Here is a 27,210-nt window from a genome sequence, read left to right as displayed (position 1 = left end):
AATGGCTGAGCAAGCATTCTTATTGTCATGAGCAAGACACTGTGATTGGAATTATGGGAATGCAAAGATGTTTAAGACATGGCTTCTTCCTTCTAAGAAACTGCAGTGTTGTAAGAGTGTTGACATCTACATGAGTAACTATAATATGAATGTCATGTGAGTGGATGAAATGCCAAGGGAGTTCCAAGGGATTTTGTCAGGGTCATCAGGAAAGGTTCGGCGAAGAGCATGATGGCAGATCATTTGGGCTTTGAAGTGTGGTTAGGATCTCAACTGACAAGTAAAGCTAAAGAAAAAGGGCACTTCCGGGGAAGGGAAGGACATGAGGAGTAGCATAGAGCTTAAGGATGGATGATGTGCCTAGGAAATGATACCTAAGTCCCTTTGCTCCCCAGACCATCTCTACCTTGGGACCATACCTTCACATGTAGCAGTGTGAGGGAGCAGCTATAAAAGTAGAGTAGCTAATGTCAACCATACACACTTGTTTGCCCCCCATGATACTCAAATCCAAAGCCAGCACCCCTCTAGACATGTGGAGTTCTCTCTAGGATACTGAAATCAGCGCAACTTAAAACGTTATAAAAAGTTCATATCAATGCTAAAATACTTCACAGTAATATGTATACAAGGATGGAACTTGAATAGATAACTGAGCATTTTTTAAAATTTCTGTTCTTAGCCTATTGAAAATAAAAATGGTTTGCAAGCTTTCCTCTTCATACCAATGATCAACTAATATTTTCACTTGTTGACATGCCTAGTCAAGGTAAAAGTTCTGGTTTAAATAAATGATGACTCGCTTTGAGGAAAAGTTTATGGAGACACGTACATCCCCTTCTACGCAAAATTTAGTTGTAAAATATTCATGATATTGTCTATCTTATATAAACATTTGTATTTAAAAAATTGGGATAATGGAGGGGATAGCCTGTCAGTTAAGAGCACAGAATCTGGAGTCAGAAAGCCTGGGTTTGTAACCCAGCTCCGCCATTCAGTTGCTGTGTGATCTCGAGCCAATTACTTAACTGTTCTGTGTTTCAGTTACCAGCTGCAAAATACAGCTAACAGTCTCATATGGTTGCTATGAAGATTAGCAGGGCCTGATATGTAGCAGACTGAATAGATTACAGCTATTATTAAGTCCAAACATTTTAAGTCAAACTGACACCTAGCCAAAGGTATAAAGAGAGTTTTTATAGTTTCATAACAATGTTATTAAAATATATTAAAACTAATAACTTTTTAGTTAAATTAAGTTATAAAATTAATAAAAATTATTATTTATAATTATATTTATTAAATTAATAAATATAAAATATGATACTTCATATAGTAATAAATTAATATATTTATTATTTACATAAAAATAATTCATTTTATAATAAATAATACATGTATATCACATATATCTTATATAACCATATTATATCATAAAATAGAAATAGTATGAATAAATAGAATAATATTATAATAAATATATTATGTGATATAATAACTGTAATAAATGTAGATAATAAACAGAAATAATATAAATAATATTGCATATTTAAAATATTATATATTTATATAATTATATTAATAATATATAATAAATAACATTCTGTTATAATAAATAATATTTATGTAATAAATAATCTTATTTATTAATTTTTTAATTAAAAATAAATTATTTATCTGAATTTTATCGCTTTACAATTCAAGAAGAATTTTTTGGTATGAAACATTGTTTTATCTAAGAATTAAACTTTCTCTGCTCTTGTAAGCTTTTGTATGCCTGTCAATTTACATATATAAATAGCTATTTTCTGAATATGAGTTCTGACATCAAATCTTCAATACAGAGATTTCTGCCTCTGATTTTTAAGGAGATGTTAATTACAGAATACACTAATAGGAACAGATATTTGATTTTGGTGATTCTCAAAAATAAAGTATTTATATTAATTTAGTAAACTCTTCAACAGCTTTCTATCTGGAGCCTACAAGGAGGTTCTGCAATCCATGTTTCTCAAACTTCAGAACCACTTGAAGGCTCATTAAAGTGTAGATTGCTGGACTCCACCCACAGAGTCTGAGTCAGGAGGTCCAGGGTGGGGACTGAGAATTTGTTTTCTAACAAGTCTTTGGGTCCTGCTGCTGAGGCTGGTCGGGGACCCACACTTTGGAAACCACTGATATATTTCACTACAAGAATTAAAAACATTGGATTCTTATTGTCTGAGTTGAGTAAAACTTTATTATGAAATCTGTTATAACAGTTATCTGTTATATCTGTTTTTCTTCTCTTTGATCCAATGTCCAAATTTTTTTTTAAAGTATATAGCTCTTGAATTCCAAAGGGCAAATAAAATCTAGGAGACTCTACTTCTCAGAAAACTATTTCTGGATTCTAGTGCTGATTTTATTTCCACTTCAGATTTGCTCTGCTAAAACCTCTTGTGTTTTATTTCTCGTCCTCACCACACCTTCTTATTTTGATGGTGATGACAATCTTCCTTCATGGAATTTTAGGATTTTGTTTTGCTTGGGTGAGCCCTAAAAAAATCGTTTCCTGTATCTACCTGCATATTGTCTTGTAATCTATAATTACAACATTGAATCACCATTTGAGAGTACAATTTCTGGAATGTGACACTTTGGAAATAATCCTTAATTGCAGAAAATGTTGCTTATCCAGCATAGTAGGTGTTAATCTCATGCAGGAAAAGGAGCAAAAGAGAATGAGACTATGTTCAGCCTGAGTAAACATCAGAAGAATCCAACCACACAAAAATGCAGACATTATTTAGGAAAAATGAAAATATGTGACAAATAGCTACTGAGAAATTGCCGATTTCCCGATTTAACCAGACCTTGCTACTTGGAGCTTTTCATGCATGTGCGTGGAAATCAAATAGACCTGAAATCAGTGCCTTTGTTGAGGTAAGCGTTCCATTCATCCAGCAGGGCTTGACTTGCCTTCTATAGTTTGCTCTGACGGCCAAATATGCTCTCTATTCTAGTTTCTAGTCCACCTTCTCCCATTCCCTTCCTTCTGCTTTCTCCCTTGATCTTGCTCATCTCCATTTGATTCTGTGTCATGTCTATTTCCGGACGTGGCTATCCCCTTCCCCACATGCGGCTGGAACGAGAATGAGGGATAACTACTGTATGGTTTGTCGTTACTGCCATCCTGTCTTTCTATCCCCTCTCATTTTTGTAGTTTCCCTTCCATTAGGAAAAAAGAGCATGGTTTAGTAAGGAGAGCATGGCATTAAAATGAAGCTCTAGGCTCCAATCCATCTATTACCTGCATGAACTTGATCTGAAAATTTAGGTTCCTTATCAATTTAAGGGGCATCATATTTGCTTGATTTCATAAGGTTGTAGTGAGAATCAGACAGTCTAGGTAAAGTTCATAGTGAGAATCAGACAGTCTAGGTAAAGTTCTTTGTGTGCCAGGTAAGCACAGCCTACATGTCAGGGCCGGGACTAGGGTGAAGCAAGTTTAGGGTGCGAAGCGTAAGGAGGCACTCACTCTCAGGGTCATGGCAGTGCAGGGCGTGAGGGCCGCCTTCAGTTTTTCACCCTTGACTCTTGTCATCTGCAGCTCAGCTGTGACCAAAGGGTTAAAATCTTAGCGTGAATGACTGGCATTCAATAGATGAAATACTCTTTCATCCAATGCAAATGTACTTAACAAAGACTGCAGTTTTGAGATCAAAGAAAAAGAAGTAAAGGGCCTAGCTGGTGGAGGACCCCTCAGAAATTCACAATGGATACAGTGTAACCTCCTCTACCAGGAGAAAGGCCAGTCCTTGGTTTGAAGATGGAGCTAAGAGCACTAGCCAGGGAGGAAGCTTGCGCATTTAAAACAAATTTGCATCTGAGTTCCTTCTCAGAACAGTTTTCCCACTTTGCCCCTGAAAATAAACTTTGAAAGAATTTTACGATATTTAATTCAGAACCCACATTAAAAACAAACAAACAAACAAAAAAACCCCACACACAATTAGAGCGAGAAAGCCCTCTCTCTGACTTACCCTAGAAACTGTTACGCTGCACAAGCAGATTTAAGGAACCTCTCTGACTCCACTTAACTGTAAGTAAGACAAAGATTGCCACATAGTGACAAAGCTAAATCGTCGGGAGGATAGAGTTCCTTGCTCACTAATGATTATCATCTGCCAAGAGCTAGCATGCTATTAATACTTGTAAAGCTCGCTGGACTAGAAATCCATTACTAGCAAAAGTACAAGTCCATTTTTATTCTAGGTAATTAATCTAATTTAACTTTCTCCTGATCATTGCTTAACAGAAATGGATCCTGACTTCCTTCTCTGTGAAGAACAAGTAGATCCTCAGAGGTTTCTCACTTGAGTGACCTTAAAGCATAGTTCTCCCTCTTAATTATGCCCTTTCTTTGTTCAGTGAATTCTCCAAGTGTGGAAAGTTGTCTAGGACTGTGTTTATCAGCAGAGAAGGTACCAGTGCCTGATGCAACCATCAGGAAGGAGGCGTAAGGAAGGTGGTGTGTAAGGAAGGAGGTGGGTGTGGGGAGCAGGGTCAAGAAGAGACTCATGAACCAGGCTCCTAACCCCAAAAGAAGACAACAAATAACCAAACTGCATGCTCGGTGACTTTCCAGAGAGTACAGAAGTGGGGTCAGTCAGCTCTTACCCTCACACCCCTGTTGCTTCCATCAAAGAGAGCTGCAAGTACATTTCTCTCGCTATAAATAAGATGGCTCTTGAAGAATGAAGTTCAAAAGTGTTGATTTCAGTTCTTTATCCCATCTCTACTGAAGATGCCTCTGGCAAAGACACTAAGTGTTTGAAAATGCCTTTCCAGAGTTCTAATCAGTCCTATTCTTCTACTGAAAGTGAACTAAACTGGAAAAATCAGAGAGTGCAGCAAAGTGAGGAAAGGATTTAATATACACCAATTATCAAAGCAATCAGTGGAGAATTCTAGAAATATATATGGCACATATAATAAATATTTCTGGATTAAATTGATTTTACTCTCTAGTCTGATTATTTGACTGATCCTTCTCTTGGATCTGATTATTATTTTCCTATTCTGAAGTCTTTCTAAGCAATACAGATCAATTAGAGAAAAATGAGAAAATATAGATAAGCAGAAAATTAAAATCACCGAGAAACCTATCACCCAAAGACAACCTCTGTTAAAATTTACACTGTGTATGTAAATATTTCCTTCCAGACTTTTATGCATACTTATATACATATGCCTTTTTTCAAAATTTTTATGTTGTGTTTTCACTTTCATAAGCATCTTTCCATATAAATAAATAAGCTTTACTACATTATCCTAATTAGCTGCATTATGTTGCATTGTGTAGATACAATATAATTTACAGATGCTAAATTTAGATTAGATTGAAATATACTGTAACGAACGGCACCTTTGTTAGTCCAGATAGACAGCAAAATGCTTAATTTTTTTTAGTGTGAAAAATACCCTATCTATGCTGGATATGATCTTTATTTGGAAGAGATTATATTTAGGTAGTATAATCTCTAATCTTTGACCTGACATGGAGGCTTGTTGGAATAGAAGCTGTCAGCGCTCCGCCATGCTCCCTCAATCTCCTTACCATTTCCGTGCACTCCAATCGGGCTCTCAAGGGCCAGCACCTTCCTCTTAGAGGGAAGACTGCTGTCAAGCTGCCACTCGGACCTCACTCTGCCTGCATGCTCAGGGAGCTGGAAGTGCCTGGGTGTTCATGCCCTCCAGGAGGGAATCCTTAACCAATGATTGACAGGTGTGGGGGTATTAATATCTCAGCTCTTTCACTTTAGGTAGGGATGATTCTGAGGTGTGCGTTTTACACTGTTTTTCAGTGTTGCCCCCCTGGATTAAGAGCCATCTGCCCACTATGGTTTCTGGTTTAAAATGCATCCTTTATTGATTGCCCTCCTTTCCCCGATCACTTCTTCTGCCACTTGCTCTTGTTCCTTGCACTTCCCAACATACTGCGTACCCTTGAATCCTTGGCTCAGTGTCTGCTTCTGGGGAGACCCAGCTAAGACACCTGTTACGGTCACTTCCACAGCAGAGATTCTGAAGGCACGGCCTGTGTGCTGTCGCAGAGGTAATGAGGGGATTCTCTAGTCATCACATGAGAGCACTCCTCTTACTTCATATCAGTATAACGTTTGACGTATTCAGAGAAGCAGAGCAGTTAAGCCCATCTTTATTTTTCATATGAAAAAACTGTAGACCTTCCGAGGTTATAAATTTTGTACAAGGTCATGCAGCTAATTAGAAGAAGGGCCAGTACCAGACCTATGTTTTCTTACTAAACAATTGTACTTCTACAAAATAACACTTATGTGTCAAAAATGAGATTGACTTGGGATGACTATCTTGTCTGAACTAATTTTAGGAAGCCTAAACTTTGAAATATAGCATAATTGAGGCATTTTAAAAGCATAGTTATTTCTTTAATAACTATGTTTCATTCCTAATCCTAGTCTCCACCTTTTGTCCTCTTTACGTTACTTTCTCAGCATCTCGTTCACGTTCTTTGCCACCTAAGGGTGAATTGTCTCTACTAGGCACCATAAGGGGTCATAAACTTATGATGGCCATTTAGCTGAACTTTGGTAGGTTGGACTCATGGGGGAGGGAGATGTGCATAAATAGTTATGGTTCAAGGCAGTGTGTGGTAAGCACTCTAAGAGAGGTGGAGAGTCCTTTGGGAGGACAGAGGAAGGAAAGATAAATTCTGGCAGAGCGTGAAGGGAAGGCTTGATGGAACAGGTGGCCTTTAAGCTGGATCTGGAAGGATGGGTAGGATTTCAACCAGCGGATGTCAGGGTGGAGGTGGGGGGGGAGAGAAAGGAGACGCATGAGCAAAGAAAAATGCAATATGTGTTCAGGAAATGTGGAGTGGAGACGGATAACTGGCCCACAGAGAACATGTGGGAGATGGAAGAGATGTGTTTAAAGTTACATGGTGGGACCCTCCCCTCAGTGCCGGGGAGTTTTGATTTTATTTGGTGAAAGTGGATCTCTGAGCAGGAAAAGGTCATAATTACATCTGTACTTTAAGTACATTTATCTGAAGCTAATTTCTTTATTATTAGATGCTCTTATTGTGGTATACTCAGTCACTCTTTTAATATAGAATAAAATTCACATAGAATAACATCAGAGCTCTTTACCATGGCTATGCCGTAGTATCTGGTTCTTGCGGGCTTTTTGACCTCAAATTGTGCCACTGTCATTTGCACATTAAGCTCTGAGCATAGTTGCCTCTAAAAGTTCCTAGAAAATACTTGGTCCTGCTCTTTCCTGGCTCAGGGAATCTGCACTTGCTCTTCTCCCAGTCTCCATATAACTGGCTTCTTCTCAACTGACAGTTCCTCAAAGGAAATTTCCTGGCCCGCCCAATCCTAAGCAATACTGGTGTTATTTTCCACATAGAAACCAACAAAATTATATATTTTCTATCTGTTTATTTTTCACTCTCTGCCTATGGATTCTATAGTCATGGTCCCTCAGGGTACCCCCAGAGCTTGGCAGAGTGACTAACACAGACAAGATGCTCAAAAATACTCATTGAATGAAGTGGAATTCACTTTAGAAGACTGGAAAGATGCTACATTGCTTTGAGATATACCTGAAGAAGTTATTCAGCGTCTGATTATGGAGGTTTGTATGGAGGACTCTGGAACATACTGGTTCACGTGTGCAGAGTATCTAACAACTCTGGCCTTGCTTCCTTCCTCATGTGAGTTGATGCATCATTTCTAGGTGGAATTTCCTCTCAGTACGTTTATTCCTTCTTCCTCACATCTCCCACCTCCAACATTTCAACTAAGTGCTAGGCTTGGTAATTTTCCTGATGATCTGGAAACGGATTGCTCTGTTGCAGATGGCCGTGGATTGAGTTGCCCGAGACCCGGCTGTAAGTCATGACTTGCTGAAAAGAGAGGGAGTTTTTGAAGTGGAAGGGGCCTTTGGAGGTCATCCAGCAGCTTTTGAAACAGCTCCAGCAGCCAAACTAGTAGGCCCAGGACCTTCCCTGGCAATCTGGTTTCCTGATTTACTATGAGGCATGGAGCTGTTTATGATGCTTTTGATAGAAAATAAATTCTTAATTCTACCATACGATGAAGTTCATATTTGAAATGTTTGAATAGGTTTTTCAGGCCATGGTTCTACAATTGGCTGTAAAATTTTACAGTCTTGTTCCAAGGATATAAAAGTCTGCGATTGGAGCCTCCACTCCAGGCTACAACTGGAAGCATTATAAATGTTGAGGCTACAGCTGAGGGACACTCCCTCCTGGCTTTGGAACCAAAAATGCTAAAGAATCAATGTATAAAAGGTAGGTAGGTTTGATTTGAGACTATTTCTAAAATTAAGTTTCTCCTGGAAGGTGAATGAAATAATATTAACTAACACATCCCATGATTTCTAGAGCGACATGTAGTCTGAGCTATAAGACACAGTTCCCAAGCCGAGTTCACGTGGAAAAAGATTATTTGTCTTATAAGTGTTTTTATTGTGCCAGTGGACACAATGAGATACCATTATAACAGTGGCCTTTTGGGTATTCGGGGGAAAGTTCTACCTTTGTTTATCATGTTGAACTTCTTCATCCTCAAAAATATGATTTCTTACCATAGCTCCATAACATAATACAACTCATTCTCACCACTTCAAAGTTAGAATAACCTAACAAATATGTTTATTTTTTTGTTTTTTTGTTTTTTTGTTTTGTGAGGAAGATCAGCCCTGAGCTAACATCCATGCTAATCCTCCTCTTTTTGCTGAGGAAGACCGGCTCTGAGCTAACATCTATTGCCAATCCTCCTTTTTTTTTCCCCAAAGCCCCAGTAGATAGTTGTATGTCATAGTTGCACATCCTTCTAGTTGCTGTATGTGGGACGTGGCCTCAGCATGGCCAGAGAAGCCGTGCATTGGTGTGTGCCTGGGATTCAAACCCGGGCCGCCAGTAGCGGAGCGTGCGCACTTAACCGCTAAGCCATGGGGCCGGCCCCTGTTTTTATTTTGCTGTCACAGGATCTATTTGTTCTTTATACAGATTTTCAACAAGTCCCCTATTTTTTTTCCTTTTTACCTTTTGATGCCTCCCATCGCGCATTTCTCCCACCCTCCACCCCCTGCCTCTGGCAACCACCAATCTGTTCTCTGCATCTATGAGCTTGTTTTTTTTTTCTTTTTTAGATTCCACATATAGGTGAGATCATATGGTATTTGTCTTTCTCTGTCTGACCTACTTCACTTAGCATAATACCCTCAAGTTCCATCCATGTTGTCACAAATGGCAAGATTTCCTTCTTTATTATGGCTGAATAATATCCCATTGTATATATGTAACACAATTTCTTTATCAATTCACCCATCGACAGATACTTAGATTATCCAGGGTTATCCAGAAGGTCACATCCATGGCTCTGAATGGAAGTTAAAGTTTGTATTTCTTAGTGCTGTACCACTAAAGTTGCTCCTCATATGACCAAATATATCTGACATCTTTGAACTCAGTCAAGAACCGGAAACCATGCCAAAATGACCTTTGAATAACTAAAACAGATGGTGCAAAGTCCATGCACAAAATCTCACACATTTTTCTGGAAGGTCACCCTCCACATATACTAACCTCCCCACAAGGTCATGTACCTTTATTTCATACGTAATTTTAATAAGCTTAGTTACTTGGTGTACTGTTGCTAATAAAGCAAAGTCACTATAGTAAGAGTATGGAGGGAGAAAAGGCACAGAGTTCTCATGAGATTCAGCACAGAGTGGAGAGATGAGAACAGTCTCCACCTCATATAGATTACATGACTTGATTGTAGAGCATTTAGAATGGTACCTGGTATAGAGCAAGCATTCTACAGATGTGTATTAAATAAATGTAAAGAAATTTGTATCTCAATAAAAAATGAAGGCCTAGAGGAGGGTAAGCGATGTTCTCTAGGATGACAATGACTTTATGAAGGAGAATTTCATCACCTTTAGTACTTGTTTAATAGGGCAGGGAAATAAACACCACTTTTTGAAAATATTTCCATCAGAAAAAATATCTAAACGAAACATTTAGCAGTTAGAATGGTACATTCTAGTTATTTTCAAAATTCGCTTAGGTGGAACTCCAAACTTTGATGTCATCTGATAGAGTTTATCATAGTCTTTCTGTTCTTCATTTATTCTTTGATTTCATGGTTGACATAGAGAACCTATGAAAATTCTGAAATGTGACAGAAACTTCTTCCTAGAGGCAGCATTGTATGTGGAGTTGATGTGTCACGCAAAAGAAGGCGCCCAGGGCAGAGTGAGACTGAGGCTCTGCATCCAGCCCTGGCCTTAACAGTGCCTCCAAAATGTTGTCAGCTATAGGCCCTCTCCTGCTCCCCACTGCAGAGATAGGCAGCTTTCCAGACACAGATTTCATCACTGCCCTTTACACATTGGTTCTACAGGGGAGAAATTTGCTCCCCCGGCCCATGCACCACAATGTGAGGTTTACCACTTTGCCTGGAATGTCTCCACCCCGCCCCTCTGCTGCCTGGTGAAATGCTGAATGTTCTTCAAGGCTCATCTCAAATGTCACCTCCTTTGTGACGCTTTCCCTCGTCTTCTGCTCCCCATGCACCACTGGAAAGGAGAAGAGTCATGTTTGTGGTCCACTATCACCCGGCTCAGATCTCTTCCATGACACGTATCATAGCATCCTCTACAGGGAACAGCAAAGCATGGTGGCTATGAGCTCAGGCTTTGAACTGCACACGTTGAGGGGCCGGCCCGGTGGCGCAAGCGGTAAGTGCGCGCGCTCCGCTGCGGCGGCCCAGGGTTCGCTGGCCCGGATCCCGGGCGCGCACCGACACACCACTTGGCAAGCCATGCTATGGCGACGTCCCATATAAAGTGGAGGAAGATGGGCACGGAGGTTAGCCCAGGGTCAGTCTTCCTCAGCAAAAAGAGGAGGATTGGCAGATGTTAGCTCGGGGCCGATCTTCCTCACAAAAAAATAAAATAAAATAAAAAATAAATAAACCGCACACGTTGAGACCTGAACCCTGTTTCTGCCAGATATATGTTGCAAGACCTGGGACGTGTTTATCTTGCTGGGCCTCAGTATCCTCATTTGCAAACCCAGCATAATATTACTACCTAGTTCATAAGATTAGGTGACAATTAAATGAGATAATGAACAAAACTCAATCAGCAGAGTGTGTGTCATAAGGAAAGTTCTCGGTAAATGTTGGTTAGCATTGTTACTATTGCTGATGTAAGTCATGTATGTGTCTTTTTTTACCAGACTGTGAGCATCATTGGTGAATCCCTAATAGTACCTAGCCTCGTCCTGGCACACAGTGGGTCCTCAGGGCTTGTAAATGAGTATATGTGATTGCTCTCAGTGTCAGTTAGATGACATATGCAATTTGCAAGGACTATAATATCTTAAAGGGCTTACACTACCTTAGTGATCAGACTTTATTCTTTTTTCCATGCCCTTGTTTGCCCTGCAATGGCCCAGCTTCTGCTGGTTGTCCCAGTGTCATTATGAATAGCATCCTCTTTCGCTCTGAAAAGTGTTCTGGTTTGGACAATACATTTTATGGTCAACCTAGTTTTGAAAGGAATCTCATGAGATGTATTCCCAGAAATTAATGCAATGCGCATACCACATTTGGCATTATGGGGAGCAGTCAATCAGCTGCTGCCTGGAGCTGAAGTCCTTCAGACAGAGGAAAGCTCAATAAATCGCTGATATAAAAGAATAAGTGGATGGAAATTGGGTCATTCTTTATTGTCTCGTTTTCTGGAAATAAAATAGGGAAGAATATTGGATATGATTCTAAGAGGATAGGAAAATTGGACTGAGAAACTCTTGCTGCCATTTAGAATGAGAGATGGGATAACTACATGGGTAGAACATTAAAGAATTTAACAGTAAGTCCAAAACAAGACAGAAGAGCAAGACTGAAGAAAAAATCCAAGTTAAGGTTATATATTCTCTTTGGCCTCATATGTACTTATAAATAATATTTTCAGGGACTCCTACAGTGAAATTTAAAGGAAAAAACTTAGTTCACAGTCGTCGTCTTCTTTTTTTTTAAATACTAGGCAACGTGGTACACTGATCTAGCCCTTAGCAAAAAGATGAAGTAGATATTTTCTTCACTAACTCTCAGGCTCATTTTCTTAACTTCTTTTGCTCTCTCAATGCTGTACCCCCTTGTGCCTTCTTTCCTTGACCCTCCACCCCCCACCCTGCCTGTGCACCTGTACACCAGCCTTGGCAACCCAGGCCTCTTTGGGTCAGTCTTCAAATATCCCAGCAGTAATTTTCTTTAGAAGTCATATTCCAAATTGTGGAATTGAAGGTGTTACTCCCTATTAAGTGAATTCCAGGCACCGGAAAACCCACTGGGAAGGCGATCGGGGGGTGAGGATAGTGTTCTGGAGTACGTCTGGAGGGAGCATGCTGAGTAGACGGAAAGCACAGGTTTTGGAGTTGGGCCGAGCTGGGTTTGAATTCCGGCTCCTCTTTGATGGCTGTATGGCTTTGGGTCTTCATTTGCATGAAGGGGAGAATAGTAAGACCCGACTCTAAGGGTTGCTTTGAAAATTAAATATGATTGTTTCTAAACACCTAATAACACGCTCAGGTCATAACTTAGTGTGAAGGTTGTGCGTTAGAGCTTTGGCGGTAGATAGACAGGGGGCCTAACTTTTGCTCAAGGGAAAATAATTTGACTCTCAGGCTTCTGGAGATCAGGGATAGCAAGGCTCTTGTCAGGATTGTTATTAAGGCTTAAATGCATGTAAAAGACTTACGTACTCCTTGGAATACAATAAGTCCTAAATAAGCTGTGGTTACTATAATCACAGTTATAATTAGGTTGTTCTGCTATTGTATGGGCTCAATGAATGACAGACATTATTTTTGTTGTCATTATTATTATTGCATCATTAGCATCCTTGAATCCATTTGGGAGATGGATATCCTCCTTATTTAAACCTAAGGTAGAATCCTGAATCTAAACAGTCATTTCCTGAATATTTGTTATGTAGGGAAAACTTAGTCAATGTTTGAGAGATCCTTATTTTTCCAGGGGGAAGCTAAGGAAATGCAAAACTCTAGAGAAATCACTTAACCTTTTCTGTAGCCCGTTACTTCTGACCATGATCGTTTGTGTGCGCCCAGCCGACATAACACGGTGACCGAATCTATTTTTAACGCCATCTCGGGCTGTGGAGAACAGTTTAGAGCCCTCGAGGTAAACCTGTGTTATGAAATAGGATGCCAATTCAGCTGCCTCTAGTCACGTACATGTATCCAAACTTAGGCTCTGATAGAAAAACAAACATTTGGTTATCTCTTTGTGCGTACTTAGGGGAGAGGGGAATAAAGAGAAAAAAAGAAAAGGATCTGACCTTTTGATATTCACTTTCTCCATCCTGTGTTCTGGCCAGGGCAGAAGTAAATAAAGACTGGGAACGACAAGCTTGCTCGGCCATTCTTCCTCCCGAACTAAAATTCAGCCCAGGCCAGATATGAAACCAGAAACAAGGGGTGTTACTACTCTACTGTGGCACACTGCCTTCCTCAGATTACGTTTTTCCAAAGAACTACACCTGAATGTGACTTGCTTGGATTCCAATAATCCCTTTTTATGATAGTGGTTATGATCCTTCCGGAGAAAGCCAGGAATGAGACCATTGTCTCTGATGTGCAGCAAAACTCAGAAGCCAGAGCTTTCAGAGGGCAGAGTGCCAAAGGAGACTCTCAGCCGCCAGCGGGCCAACCAGCAGGATAATTTAGATGCCACAAACTGTGTGCATTTACTCATCCTCCAAGGAACTAGGAGAAAGTTGCACAGCAGATCTATTGTCCTGTCACAATGATGACCAAAAAAACAGAACTGCTAAACAGATGACATGTGAGGGTTGTCAACTGCTGAGCATGACAAGCACACTACCCCTTCCAGTACAATCCCTACTAAGCAAAACTTAGGGATGCACATTTTCCTTTTTGCCTTGTTCCCACTGCACTTTGCTCAGAGGGAGCCCTTACTATTGAATGTTGCTGGTATTTGTTTTCTCCTAGTAGACTGGAAGGTGCTGGAGGGCAGGACAATATTTCAGTCTTTTTAACATTCTCAGTGCCTGGCACATAGTAACACTCAATAAATGTCTATTAAATATATATACATCAGAAATCTGACAAAATCGGGCTAAAGTTCTAAGCCGATGGCCAATTTGTTAGCATTCTCTGCGACTTTGTTATATTTAAACAATTACCAATCCTTACTTTCAAATCCACATGCTCTGTTATTCATTTTTTCATGCACCCCAAAAACATTTTCAATGCACCTACTTTATGCCAGCTACTGAGGGGGTTTCACAGATGGAAAAAATCTTTTCTCCTCCTTTAGTGAGATTATTGAGTCTGTGTCATGAACCACAGTCTATATATTCAGAAGCCACCCTAATAAATAGTTTTGGGTTTATTTGACAGTTCTGGCTGTCATTTGAAACAGAAAATCAGTTCAACACCACAGCAGTCAATATTCACTAAATAGCTCCAAACCTCAATCAGCCAACGTTTTAATCATATGGAGACAATCTGAATTTTACTGCCATCAAGTAACAACAGGAATATCTAATTCGAGAATTAGGAACGCATATCAATTTTCACAGTGCACTTTGGTAATTACAAAAGCACACTTTCTTGTTGTCATGAAAGGGACTTTTTGGTAGCCAAACTATTGTTCTGTGGGGCGTCTAAAGCTTCCACTGGCCTCTCTGCCTTTGATCTTTTGAGTTTCTGAAGTTGTAGGATTTTGCATGCTACACTGATAATCTGGGAAAACGTACAATCACTATAAAAGGAAATTTTTCTATTAGTCCAAGAATAATTGTTATAGCAAAACCACCTGACAGAAACATGTGGGTGCATATCACTCTTGTGAAGACCAAAGATATTTTTACAACTGAGGATTATTTTTTTCCTTTTGCACAAATCCATATGGTGCCTATTCACACATCAGTCACCAGCAATGCTGTCTTATTCAACTCCAGGAATAGAAGTTCAGAATTTTTGCTCCAAATTTGGATAAAAAGAGCTTTTCACTAGGAGTTAGTTGTTTCATCTTCCACAGCCCAATTACTCGAGATCAATGGTGTATAAGTGCAACTGGCATGGGATGGCAAACAAATGTGGTAGTCGTGGAGTATGGCTTTTCTGCCTTGGCTATATCCTGCTTGATCTATGCCCTGCTCCCTGCTGCTCTCTCACCTGGAGTCAAAACTCTGCTTGACCCTGCAGGGGATAGTATTTCCCCCACAGTGAACAGCCCATCTGCTGCTGACCCATGTAGTCATCTGGGGGCACCGTGGGTAAGGACTACTGCACCTCATTCATTCATTCATTCATTCATTTAGTAGAGAATAATGAGGGAAGTACCTCTTATTTACTGGAGAGTCTGTCCCAGGTGGATGTCTGGTTCTGTACATGTCTGGTTCCAAAATAAAAGGAGAGAGTAGGCAGAAGGAGCACTGTGCCAACATGACCTGGCCAAGGAAGAGAAGGATGTTTTCCTCCAGAGAGTACCTTCCTCTGACAAACAGAAGGGGGAAAGTTCTGGATGGACTCTGACACAAACTTCTTTCTTTCCGTGAATCCTGTCCAGAGGGTGCACTTGTTGGTTAAAGTCATTCCAAGTACGACCAAATAAACCAGTCCAAATGGGGCATTTGGACTAGAGAAGACACTAGTGTTGGGGATGGGGAAAAACCTGACTACATATATCACATCCTTGGTCCAAGCACAGGGAAGCAGGAGTCATGGCTAATACTTCAATACGCCCGAATGCACCATAGCACTTGGGAACCTGGGAAGGAGAATCAAAGGCTACTTTACCCCTGCTCCTACTTGATTCCATTTTCCATTTGTTCATCACTTGAGCTGAAGGCATTTCTGGGCTTTTAGAAATGTTTGGGACTATTTCAATGGACCTCAGCCTTGGGGAGTTTAAGCTCTGGGATTATTTAGCATTGCAGAGAGCAGGAGAAAAAATCATCCAAATTAAACAACAATAACGATAGCAAACTCTACTGCATTTATACAAAGTCCTTCTACTGTCCCCAAAACAAAATGATCTCTCCCCCACTTTGGCACATATCCTGTAGTCTGCACCTTGGACCTTTGTGAAATCTGTCTTACAACACTTCATGTACTGTTGATTTAGGCTCAGGCTAATAGTGAGGGTTCATTGGGGAGCATGGTGTAGGAGAAAGAGGAATAGACAGGGAGATAGGAGGCTTGGTTCTAGTTCTAGTTCAAGCTAGCTTCCAGTCTCAAAATGCACACAACTTTCTGGGCTACCAGTTCCTTATCTGTAAAATGAGGAGATTAAACAAGTTGTTTCTTTATAACTCTAAAACTCTTTGAGTTAGAAGGCATTAAATACATAACAGGTATCATGGGGTGGAGAAAACAGAAAGGAATTACGAAAAGTGGCACTGTGTGATTTGCCGAGGCCGTACTGGAGCATCAATAATTCTTCACTGGCGGTAACGTCTCACTCCTCCAACACCCATGGCACCTTATTTGTCCACGTCTTTACCAATTCTATCCAGTTTTTACCTTGTATTCTTGTTATTGACATGCCTGTCTTTTCTTCCCCACTAGCCATAAGCTCCTTGAAAATACGGTCCATCATTTGATATTCTGCCATTTCTAGCTCTGGCTCCATAAATATTTGTCAAATAAATCAATGGTTCTGTGAAGAGTGTTGACTTAACTCTTCCTCCAAATAATCATTATTTCCATTTAAAAGATAAACTTAAGACCCAAACACTTTAATTTTTTTATCTCAGTTCGCAAAATTGGATCTGTACTCCCAGTTCCAAAGTATTCAGAGTAATGAACTGGTCTTTTGCCAAGCATTCACAGTTACTCATTCTGAAGACCTTTGCTTCTCAGCCCCAATCCACTAATATCAAAAACCTGCAAAAAACAAAAAATAATAATAGTTGTATTTTTGTGCCTGGGCTGAAAGCATTATCTTATGTAATTCTTAAACAATCCTATACAATTTTAGACGAGGATTATTGATACTAAAGCGAGTCCCACACAGATAGGAAGGAGCCAGGTTTATCTGACTCCAAAGGTCATGCTCCAGAGCAGTGGCGCACATCCCCTCTGTGTTTGATTATCCACCCAATGCAACCTACCTGGACTCTTATCTCTGTGAGTCTCCAGCATGAAACCTAAATCAATGGAGGGTGATAGAGCCAAAATTATTGAAGGAGAAGGTGGTGTTTTAGAGCTTTGTTGTGGTGAAAAGGCAGTGAATTTTATTCGGAGTTCTTTAGCCCTTGGTTTAATGCTTACTTAGTCACTTCATGGCTATGTGAAGTCAGGAAATTTCCCGAAGCTCAATGAGCCTCAGTACTTTGTTGGTAAATGTGGATAACAGCACTTACTTCAACAGGTTGTTATAAAAACTCAATGACATGTTGTATGTTCAGATACCTAGAATGCATAGTATGTACTCAAGAAATCTTTCCTTGTCCTCCTCCCAACTGTCCTTTCCAGCATAAGCAATGCCTTCCCAATGGCCATAACCATAGAAGAATGAAGGATACACTTCCAGGAACACCTTGGCATCCTTTAATAAGGAGAACTTCTCTTCTCCTCAGCTTAAGTAAGTCCCAAATAAAATACTTTACCTCCTTAGAAATTACCAGAGCCCACCAAGGCCCCAGTAATTCTGAAAGCTATTTGCTGTCAACACTTCCATTGAGTTGAATAGGGGAGAGGTGGCTCATTTTACCATTAACAGGATTCTTTTCTGAGGTTTTTATTTGGGTACTCAGTGGCCCAGAATATAACAGTATGACATAAGATTAATGTTTTTCCTGAGCCCATCTTGTGATGATACTTACATCGAGTAAAATCAGAAGTATTCTTTCTCATATTTTCTTCCTTAATTTATTAAAAAAAAAAAATAGGGCCACTGATATTGCCACAATAGTGACCTCTACGGGGGCATTTATTCATTCATTCATTCACCAAACATTAAGCATCTTGTACCAGAGACATAAAGCTGTGAATAATCATGGCCCCTTAAATATCTCAGAGTACAGCAGAGATGAAAACAACACGAAAAGAGATTTCCAGTGCTGGATGGAGCTATGGTTAGGAAGCCAGGCAGATAGGCTCTGACTCTTCAGTGCACCAGCCTGACCTGACCATCAGCTGTGGCCCTCAGCCATACAATTCACTTATTCAATCAGTAATTACTGATATTGGAAACCAACCCAGATATGGGCATGAGGTATGCCCTCAGCGCCTCCTCCCTCCTTACAGAAGCTGGTCAATTGGCTCAAACTGATGCCCATTCAAATAGAGGAAAGAGATGGACTTTTCCTTGTCTCTTTGTCTTGACCCAACTCTATATCTGACGCATGACTCCCCTTGACTGAATTCCATCCAGCTCCCCACCCCAGTTCCCACCAACACAAGCTTCCTTGGCTCACATGCTGCTGGCCCATTTCATTTGGGGCAACTTCAGGTATTAAAGGTCATCGTCCAATAAGGCAAATTTATCACCCTAGAGAGTGAAGTTTTTTTACATTTTTTCCCCATGGACCACCTTTGGATCTGATGAAGCCTAAGATCTCCTTCTCAGAATAATGTTTCTAGGTTCAGAAATATATAATATTACATAGGAAACTACATATATGTATGTATATACATACACACATATGTATGTATATATTTATCAATATTTTTTAAAAACAAAAATGTGATATAGATTTATATGGTCTTCTTTATAGTGTACTACTAATAATACCTATAAGCAGGGACCATAATTTTGAAGTAGTGATACGTGCAAGTGATATTTTGAGACATCTATATCAACTGTAATGTGATATGAAAATAGCTCTGATTTCTACTGGTGACAAAGCCGTGGTTCTGCTAATACTACTGTGGTTTGTTGCTCACATTCATAACCAAAGGGAATGCGAAATTTCAGTTACAGGGTAGTCAAGATAAAGAGGCAATTTTTTCCCATTCAAATTCACAGATTCCCCTGAATCCTTATAGACGCCCCCAAGGTAAAGAACTCCTCTTATAGAGATTTTTAAAAATCTGCCCTCTGCAACCACATAGAGCAAATTAGTCCTCTTCAACTCTCCTGTTTCTCCTAAATTAAGTCTTCCAATCCCAAAATGACACTGTTTCCAGAATCTTCAGTAACCTTATCACTTTTTTCTGTATGAGTGAGAGTTTGTTAATTCCCAAATTAAAGCACTGAGCCCGGAAAGTTAGTGAGCATTCCAGTATGGCATGACCATGTAACCTCAGAGGAATGATGGGTAAATTTGCAGGAACACCTTGGCATCCTCTAATAATGAAGTTCTCTTTCAATTGGGAAAAAAACTGTCAAAATGGTTGATTTAGTATTTTAAAGTCAAAGCGGTGAGTTTTTTTCCTTAAGGAGAATGAATTGATTTTTAATGCTAGTTTGATTTTCCTACCGAAATTATCATTTTAAACAGGCATGTGTAACACAAGGGATCAGACACACAAGGCAAAAAGAAAACAGTTTTTTCCAGGACAAATGACTGAGTTTGTCATTTGTGTAGCCTATGCTAGATGTGTGTATTTAAAGCTTTTTGAAGACTGGGCCTCTCAGCAGGTAAGCTGGAGTGTCTGATCCTAGCTCTAAATTTGAAGTAGCTGGATCTCAATGGAGATACAATTAAGTGAGCACGAATTCTGTGCTGGGAGATTAAAAAAATAAGTAGGAAATGGCCTCTGTCCTCAAGGGAACTTAAAAAATGGTGAAGGATGTAAACATATTACAAAAATAATTATACAAGGAAGACTAAAGTCATGCTATATTTGGGGGGGGGGTGGCGGATACCTGAAATGATGTGAAGAAAAGATTTGAGCTATTATAACGAATAGACGTATATTGTCAAATGGCTTTGTTAACAGGGCAAAAAGAATACCTTAGATTTTCAGAGCATCCTGTATTATAATACTCAGCAAACGCCATTATAATTACTAGGTTATTCTTGGTCTTTCCCACTACTTTTGAGCTCGTCACTATAAGTGAATGAAGGCACAACATACTATGGGAAATGTGGAGGAGGGGGGTTTGAACCCAGTTCTGCAACTTAACGTTGTGTGACTTTTTGAAAGCTCTTAATCTCTCCAAGCCTTAGTTATCTCGTCTGTAAAATGTGGACGATAAGGATAATAATATTAGTTAGGATTTTTGTAATGATTAGATGATACCTATAAAGTGTTTAGCAAACAGTCTTCCTTCAAGAAGTGCCAGCTATTGTCACAGAAGAAAGCATGTAGAACTGGTATTGAGGGCTGGAATGAGATACAGTGATACACTTCTGCCTTCTCATCGTGAAGACTGAACTGGAGAGACTGTAGGCTTTCCCTGAGGTCACACCTCAAGTGTGAAAAACAGGAACCCGTGCAAACCCAAGTCTCCTAAGTTCCTTAGGTTAATAAGTTTATAACAACCAGAGAGCCCTCTTCTAGGTCAAAGAGTCTTAATACTGTTTGACCCTCCGAAACAAAGCAGTGTTTCTTGTCTGCTTCCTTCAAAGTCTATATTCTCTGAGTTCACAGAAGTGAGATATCTTAAGTATTTTTTCCATATTATTTATCTGGTTGAAGTCTTGGATATAAATGCCTGAGGCTACACATTTTTGAATTGCTCCGAATACTTCATAATGAACAATGAGGCGCGGTCTCTGTGGGCTAGTGGATGTGGCCCTGAGACATGAGTATATCCTTAGCAGAGCATTAAAATCAACACAGATCTATCTTTCTCCCAAATAGTAGGCTTCGGGGTGAATATTTTTCATCAGTTTATGGTCTATCAAATGAGACACTCCTACGGATATGAACCTAAATCAAGAAATAATCAATCAAGATTATTTTCATATATGTAATTTCAATTATTTAGCTATACCTATAGAAAGATGTTTGCTGTTTTTGTTTTTGCAGCTGTGAATAACAGGCTTATACAGGAACTAAATGCAACAATGTATGTGAAAATGTAATACAAAGGATCATGCTAGTGATAATAACCATGATATTTTATTATTATTATTACTGTTGTTGCTGCTGCTGTTGTTATTATACAAAGAAGCGGCTCAATAGGTATCTGTTGAATGCATGCTTATATGAATGGTTATGTTCTCAGCAATCAAATGTTATGGTTATAACCAATTGTCTTAATCAATAAAACTTGCAGAAAATAAACCCCCAGGGTTGTGGTGAAGATTAAACTAAATAATATGCACAAATATGTCTAGTCTAATCTGGCATATACTACGCATTCAACAAATGTTAGATGAATCTTAATTGGTAAAATGATTAATAAGGGAAAATTAAAGATCGCTTGAAAATTTGATGAAATTTATCTTCCCAGCAAAAGCAGTTGGCAGAGAAATCTCATTATAGAGCTGCCAGATTTTTATTAACTATAAGTACAATATCATACATCTATCAACTTTCCCCAAACGCTCCTACTATAATTAGAAAATATAATGCATTATCCAGGGTTCGTGTTATAATTGCATAAAAGCAGAGCGGGGCGGCTAGTTTTCTGTAGATAAGATTAGCTTCCTTCCAGCCTTTAGAGTCACAGCTGTAGAGCCAGGTTGAATAATATTTTTAATGCAGACGGTGTTTGTACTGGACAAAGTCAACTTAGCATTTCACATGAGCTAGTCAACTGTTCCCCTGCTCGACGTGTTCTCTTTCTTTCCCCTCTCTCACTGCTTAAATAAATTATAGGAGAGGAGACTTTTAGCTTGGAACTGCTACTAATCCGTAACATGAAAGTCATGTTTGAGAATCTTTGTATTCTTGGCGTCATGTCCTTCAAAAACTCTCCTTCAAGAGAATTTTTCCATAAGTCATGCATTTCCTTTGTTTCTAATCCCCTTGCATTCTTAATTCAGGAATGTTTTCTTAGTGTAACAGACCCTCAAGTATGTCTTCTTATGAGGGTTATTGTATCCACGAGAATAGTCTGATCTTATGTCCCCTGCTTTCCCTCTCATCCAGGTAAGTAAGTGCCTTCAAAGAGACTTGCCCCTCAGCCATGAGATTTCTTTATAGGAAAGTAATCTAGAAAAGGGAGATGGAACCCAGAGTTTCTCTGCCTGAAGGGAGATGGGAAGTGCAACATTAAAAACTGAAGAACAGCAGTGGAGATTCTTGGTCTTGGACTTGGGGTGATAAATCTTACCATCCTCCCGCTGCCCCCTGCCCCGGATTTATTTCTCCTCGTCTTCCTTGCTAACACCTGACTATCACAGCATTGTGCTTGGTTCCACAGTGAGCCTGGATGAATCTTCCCCTTTCATCCAAGCTTTCCCAGCATCGGGGCACCGTGTAGTTCCAGACAGTAAATGGGAGTGCAGCAGAGGCTAATCTGGTTGAGAAGGGGGGAGACACACAGTGACCTCCCTTTCTTCCCAGACACCGAGGAATCTTTACTTTGTCCTTGACAAAACCCTTTGCTTTGATTCAAGGACACCACATCCCCCAGCAGAGTACAGTGGCACCAGAGAGAAAGAGCAGTCAGAGCTTCCAAGGCCTCACTCATGAACACAGGCTCCTTGGTGGGCAGCCCCATGAGCCTCCCAGATCCACCCCTCCAGAAGCTTCAGAATCAGTCTTGCTTGACACAGATATCATGGCCTCCCTCATCCCAGTGTACACATCCCAGGTCCAATGTCCCTTCTGCCTTCTCCTCTCTCAAGAGTAACCTGTGTTTTTTCCCTTAGAAGGCTTTTGCGCTGGGCCTCTCACACATCGTTGCTTTAAAAGCCCCTCTCTGAGCTTTCTCCTAGTGCCTTCATGTTTAGTAGTGAGTTATACGGCAGTTGGCAAAGAGAGAAGGGTGTTCCTGAAGGTAAAATCACCAACCTGGCTAAATTAGGATTAATCAAGTAGAAATGGTGACTGCCGGTCACAGGTAGCCCGCTTTAAGAGTGATTATTTCTCTCTTCCGTGCACATTTATAGTTTGTCCCTAGAAGATGGCTGATTCATGAAGGTGACAACAGTGCAAGGAAACAGCTTTTAGACATGAGTTTAAAAAAGGTTGGATAAGGTTTAATACGGACTAGACTTGACCATCTCTGAGCTTCTAGGAGGCAGATGCATAATTCTTATTTTTTAACACATATCTTAGACCCTGGATACCAAGAAGGGAAGCTATTCCAGCTCTTCTGTTCTGAAACCAAATTTACCAGGATTCTGGATACTATTGTCACTGTACAAAGCGTACCCTTGTGGCCCTGAACTTGTGTTTGAGACATGCTTGAGGCTAGGTCTATTGATAAGGTAGCTCATACACACTTCCCCTGCAGAATCAGCTCAAGAAACCCCATTCTTTTTTTTCCCTCTTTCCTTTGTATTCTGCTTCCCTTTCTGCCACCCAACTCCTTACAGAGTAAAGATAAAGACGGTTTGAATAGCTTCAAAGAGTGAAGCTAACTAAAAAGAAAAGGAAATTGAGTTCTCTGTTAAATCTGCTTTCCTTATTTTGCTAGACAGCACCAATTCTGGTGGCAAAAATAGAAACAAACCTTTCTGAATGACGTATCTCTTATTAAGACTCTAGATACTGCTTTCCAAAGGGAGGGGGGTGCATAACATTAGGGAGACATTTTTTCGTCATTTGGGGATTGGAGTCTCCCCCTGGTCAAGAGAAGGCATCCATTTTCAGAGTTTGCATGCTGCCCTCTCCTGGTCTATATGTACAGGAATGTTAACAGCTCATCAGATGTATTTATTTTCACCCCACACCTGTGTGTGAGGTACACGTGTACACATGAGAGTTTGTTTAAAATATTCAGGAAATCTCACCAGAAGTTTATACTTGAGGCTAATTTGAGGAAATAAACTCATTATTCCTTGGGCTCCTGGATTTCTATTTAAGGATGCCAATCTTTATACCATCTCACTTCATACCCTGGTTGTTTTGACACTCTCTCTGTTCATCCTTTTTTCCCGCACGGATCTGGGACTCTGCTCTGCACATCCGTGCTCCACCCTGGGCTGGGTTTTATGGATGAGCTAGCCAATCGAAGATATCTTCCCAATTTTCTGAAGTGGTCTGCATTTAGACAAATGGTTTGAGGACCCTATTTTCCCCTGCCATGTGATCAAAATTAACTCTACACATTACTAGGTCAGCGTGTCTAATTTATAGGGAAAGATAACTCTGTGGTAGGAAGAGAAGCAGCACAGCAAACGCAGAGGTAGATGGCACCAGAGGCCTAATTTATAATTGCATACTTTCAAAACCATTTATCTTATTTATTGGTCCTCTGTGTGACTTGTTTTAAGCTCAATACTCAGAACATTTCCCCCAGTTGAAATAATTTTTTACTTTTCTCCTAGATACTTCAAGGACCCTGATACTGAGAAAAAGCCTGCAACCTGGTGTGATTGCTGTAGCGACTCTGGAGGACAAACGTGGCTGGTCTAATCAACTGTGTGCCTGTGTCTCTGAAGTCTCTAATGTTTGTCCTTGACCCAGGCCGGCCAGTCGTCTCCCTATCAATAAGAACTCGGCGCCCAGACTGGGAGTCTAATTCCATTCCTTTACTTTAGAAGAAGAGGAGAGCTAAGGAAGAGGTGTTTACTTTAAAGAGATTTAAAGGCATGTACCTTGTTTAAACTTTACCAAACTTATAACTTGAGGATATCTAAAGCTCTGGCTGGCTAAGATGCCTAGTGAATGAACTTTTGATTACCTCTCTCAATGAAGAATGATAGCACAAAACAATGAGTAATCAAATCATTGTTTATATTTATCTTTGAAAGGCCATCAGTACCTCTTAGTTCGTACAAAGTGTATGTATATATTCAGTCTCACCTCCACTCAATCACTACCAATGCCCAACATTGCTTTAGATTTGAATGGTAGGAGGGAAATTTATTTCAGATATTATATTTATAGAAGACTGACAAATGTTCATAGTGATACAAAACTACCCCTTTTAACCACAAATAGAATTTAGTTGGGTCAATTAACTCATATTTATTTGAATAGGTATATCCTTTACAATCAGGTTCCTTTGTGATGTAAAAGGAGAAAAACATTCATCTGTGAAATTGAAATACTCTCTGCTAAATATAGTATTTACTTACCATGTCTATTCTTTGACACAATTTCAAAATTACCTGGTTAAATCGTTCAAATCTGGCAATAGACAAAAATAGGGGCAGATTTCATGACTCCACATTTCTCTTAATGACAAAAGAACATGTTCATGTGATAAGAATAGAGGTCAATGTAAATTCTCCATTGCGATATGTAGAACACATGCCTCTCTTACAAATTCTTTATCTTCCTTGGTCAGGCACATGTCTTGGAATAAGCATTGCCCTGAAAACCAGGCACGACGGAGTGGGGAATTGATTGTGAATCATCAATGGATGGTTTGGATATGATCTACTAAGAATTCACTGAGAAGAGTGCTAGTTAGACTTAAGATAACATATTCGATTGCTCCTGCACCTGCTTCAGCCATTGTCTTGTTGAACTAGAATTCCAATCTGTGTCTGTTCTCCACTGCAGGGAAAGCTATTTTTATAGGGATTCAGAGCAGTTGATCACCGGTACTTGAAGATCACCCAAAGCAAGACTCATCTTTTACGTGAGCCTTCATTCAGTCCCCTCTGACATTTCCAGGGAAAGACTGAACTCATTAAGGATTGTTAATTTAATCACAAGTAATCAACAGAGGGAAAAAAGTTACATAACCATCCTCAAAATTCAAAATCGAACATGGTTAGATCCCAGGAAACAGATTTTTTTTTTTCCTCACAAAACTCGTGTCTCAAAATAAAAGGAATAAAGAAAGGGAAAGAAAGAAATGGCCAGAAGTCTACCAATTTTAGGATCCAATAAAATCAAACCAAAAATTGACATTTCCTTACAAGTATCATATTTATGACACAGTTTCAATTCATGAGTTTTCATGTAGTCAAACATGAGGTCCTGGAAGTCATCCTGCCTGCGGGTGCAGAATACAAATGCATTTTCAAGTCGGAAGACAACGTAAAAAATCAGGTAAGCAAGAAGAGTCCCTGACAACCACACTTAGAAATACCTCTCTCTCTTCTCCCTTTTTCTCCTTCAACTGTGGAATAGTGACACAGTGATATTTCACTCATGAGTTTAGTCCTCTTTGGCCATATGCTTTAAAAATCAAAACCATGCCCCAGTCCACCATCGTTCCTATTCCTCTGGGGAGGATATTAACCTGATGGGTAGATGAGAATGTTCAAAGACTGCTTTCTAACAATCAGATGGTGTTTGACTTGCTATACATCATAATGATACTAAAGATGGCCAAGACGAATAAATGGGCTGCCTGACAGCAGGCAGGTATTGATGTTATTTTAAAAAAAGAGATCACGGTCAAGTTTGAAGGTCCTCGCTTTACACCCACGGGTAATCCAATAGGTGAATAAACCTTGTGGCCCCAGAACGCACGCTAACAGCTTTAACTATCTAGGGTGAATCAGGCGAGAGGTTCACTCCGTGCCTTCTATTCTGACCGGCAAGGGAACAAACAATGTCAATTACTTGTAAGTGCCTGGTGAAGGTAGAAATCAGACACCGTGTCTGCGTCCCATTAGTGGTGACAAGCTGCATACCTGCAATGACGTGATGGAAGCCTCCTCCTCGGGTCCCTTCTCTCTTTCTCTGGCTGGTAGAGTCCACAGCGGGGTCTAAGTTTGGTCTCCCGCTGCCGCGCTCAGCTGGACCGCAGCCGGCCTCCAGCAGCCGCCCATAAGAAACGCGGGCCGAGTGTGCAGCCCGGGCTGGCAGCCCTTGCAGATGTGAAAGGAGCCCGCGACTTAGCTCTGACTCCTCTCGGCGCTGCATGGGGATATTATCACAGTCTGGGATTTCTATTGGCTCTGAACACCAAACAAATCACACGAGCCACCCCCCCTTCTCGGTTTCACTCAGCGCTTGTTTCTCATCTAAGCCACAAACAGTGCAGCCACACACACTTCAGTCGCTTGCAATGTTTCTCTTTTCCTCCTTCCAGTCTGTGGATTTACAACCTTGTGGTCAGCTGTAACATTTTTTTTAGCAGACTTCCAATCCAAACCTTCTTGTTTATGTAGAGA

The 27,210-nt window shown here is 40.1% G+C and overlaps 1 protein-coding gene across 1 annotated transcript in view; it reads right to left on the bottom strand.

Annotated features, from left to right (window-relative positions):
- The window catches only part of GREM2 (gremlin 2, DAN family BMP antagonist), a 105,246-nt gene extending 78,345 nt beyond the window's left edge, over positions 1-26,901 (bottom strand). Inside the window, exon 1 of the mRNA XM_058533557.1 lies at positions 26,728-26,901. The gene's annotated coding sequence lies outside the window, so the exon portion shown is untranslated. The remainder of the gene's footprint in view (positions 1-26,727) is intronic.
- Positions 26,902-27,210: the final 309 nt, after the last annotated feature.

Source organism: Diceros bicornis, chromosome 38, assembly GCF_020826845.1.
Source record: "Diceros bicornis minor isolate mBicDic1 chromosome 38, mDicBic1.mat.cur, whole genome shotgun sequence".
Lineage (NCBI taxonomy): Eukaryota > Metazoa > Chordata > Mammalia > Perissodactyla > Rhinocerotidae > Diceros > Diceros bicornis.
This window is presented reverse-complemented; position numbering and strand designations above follow the sequence as displayed.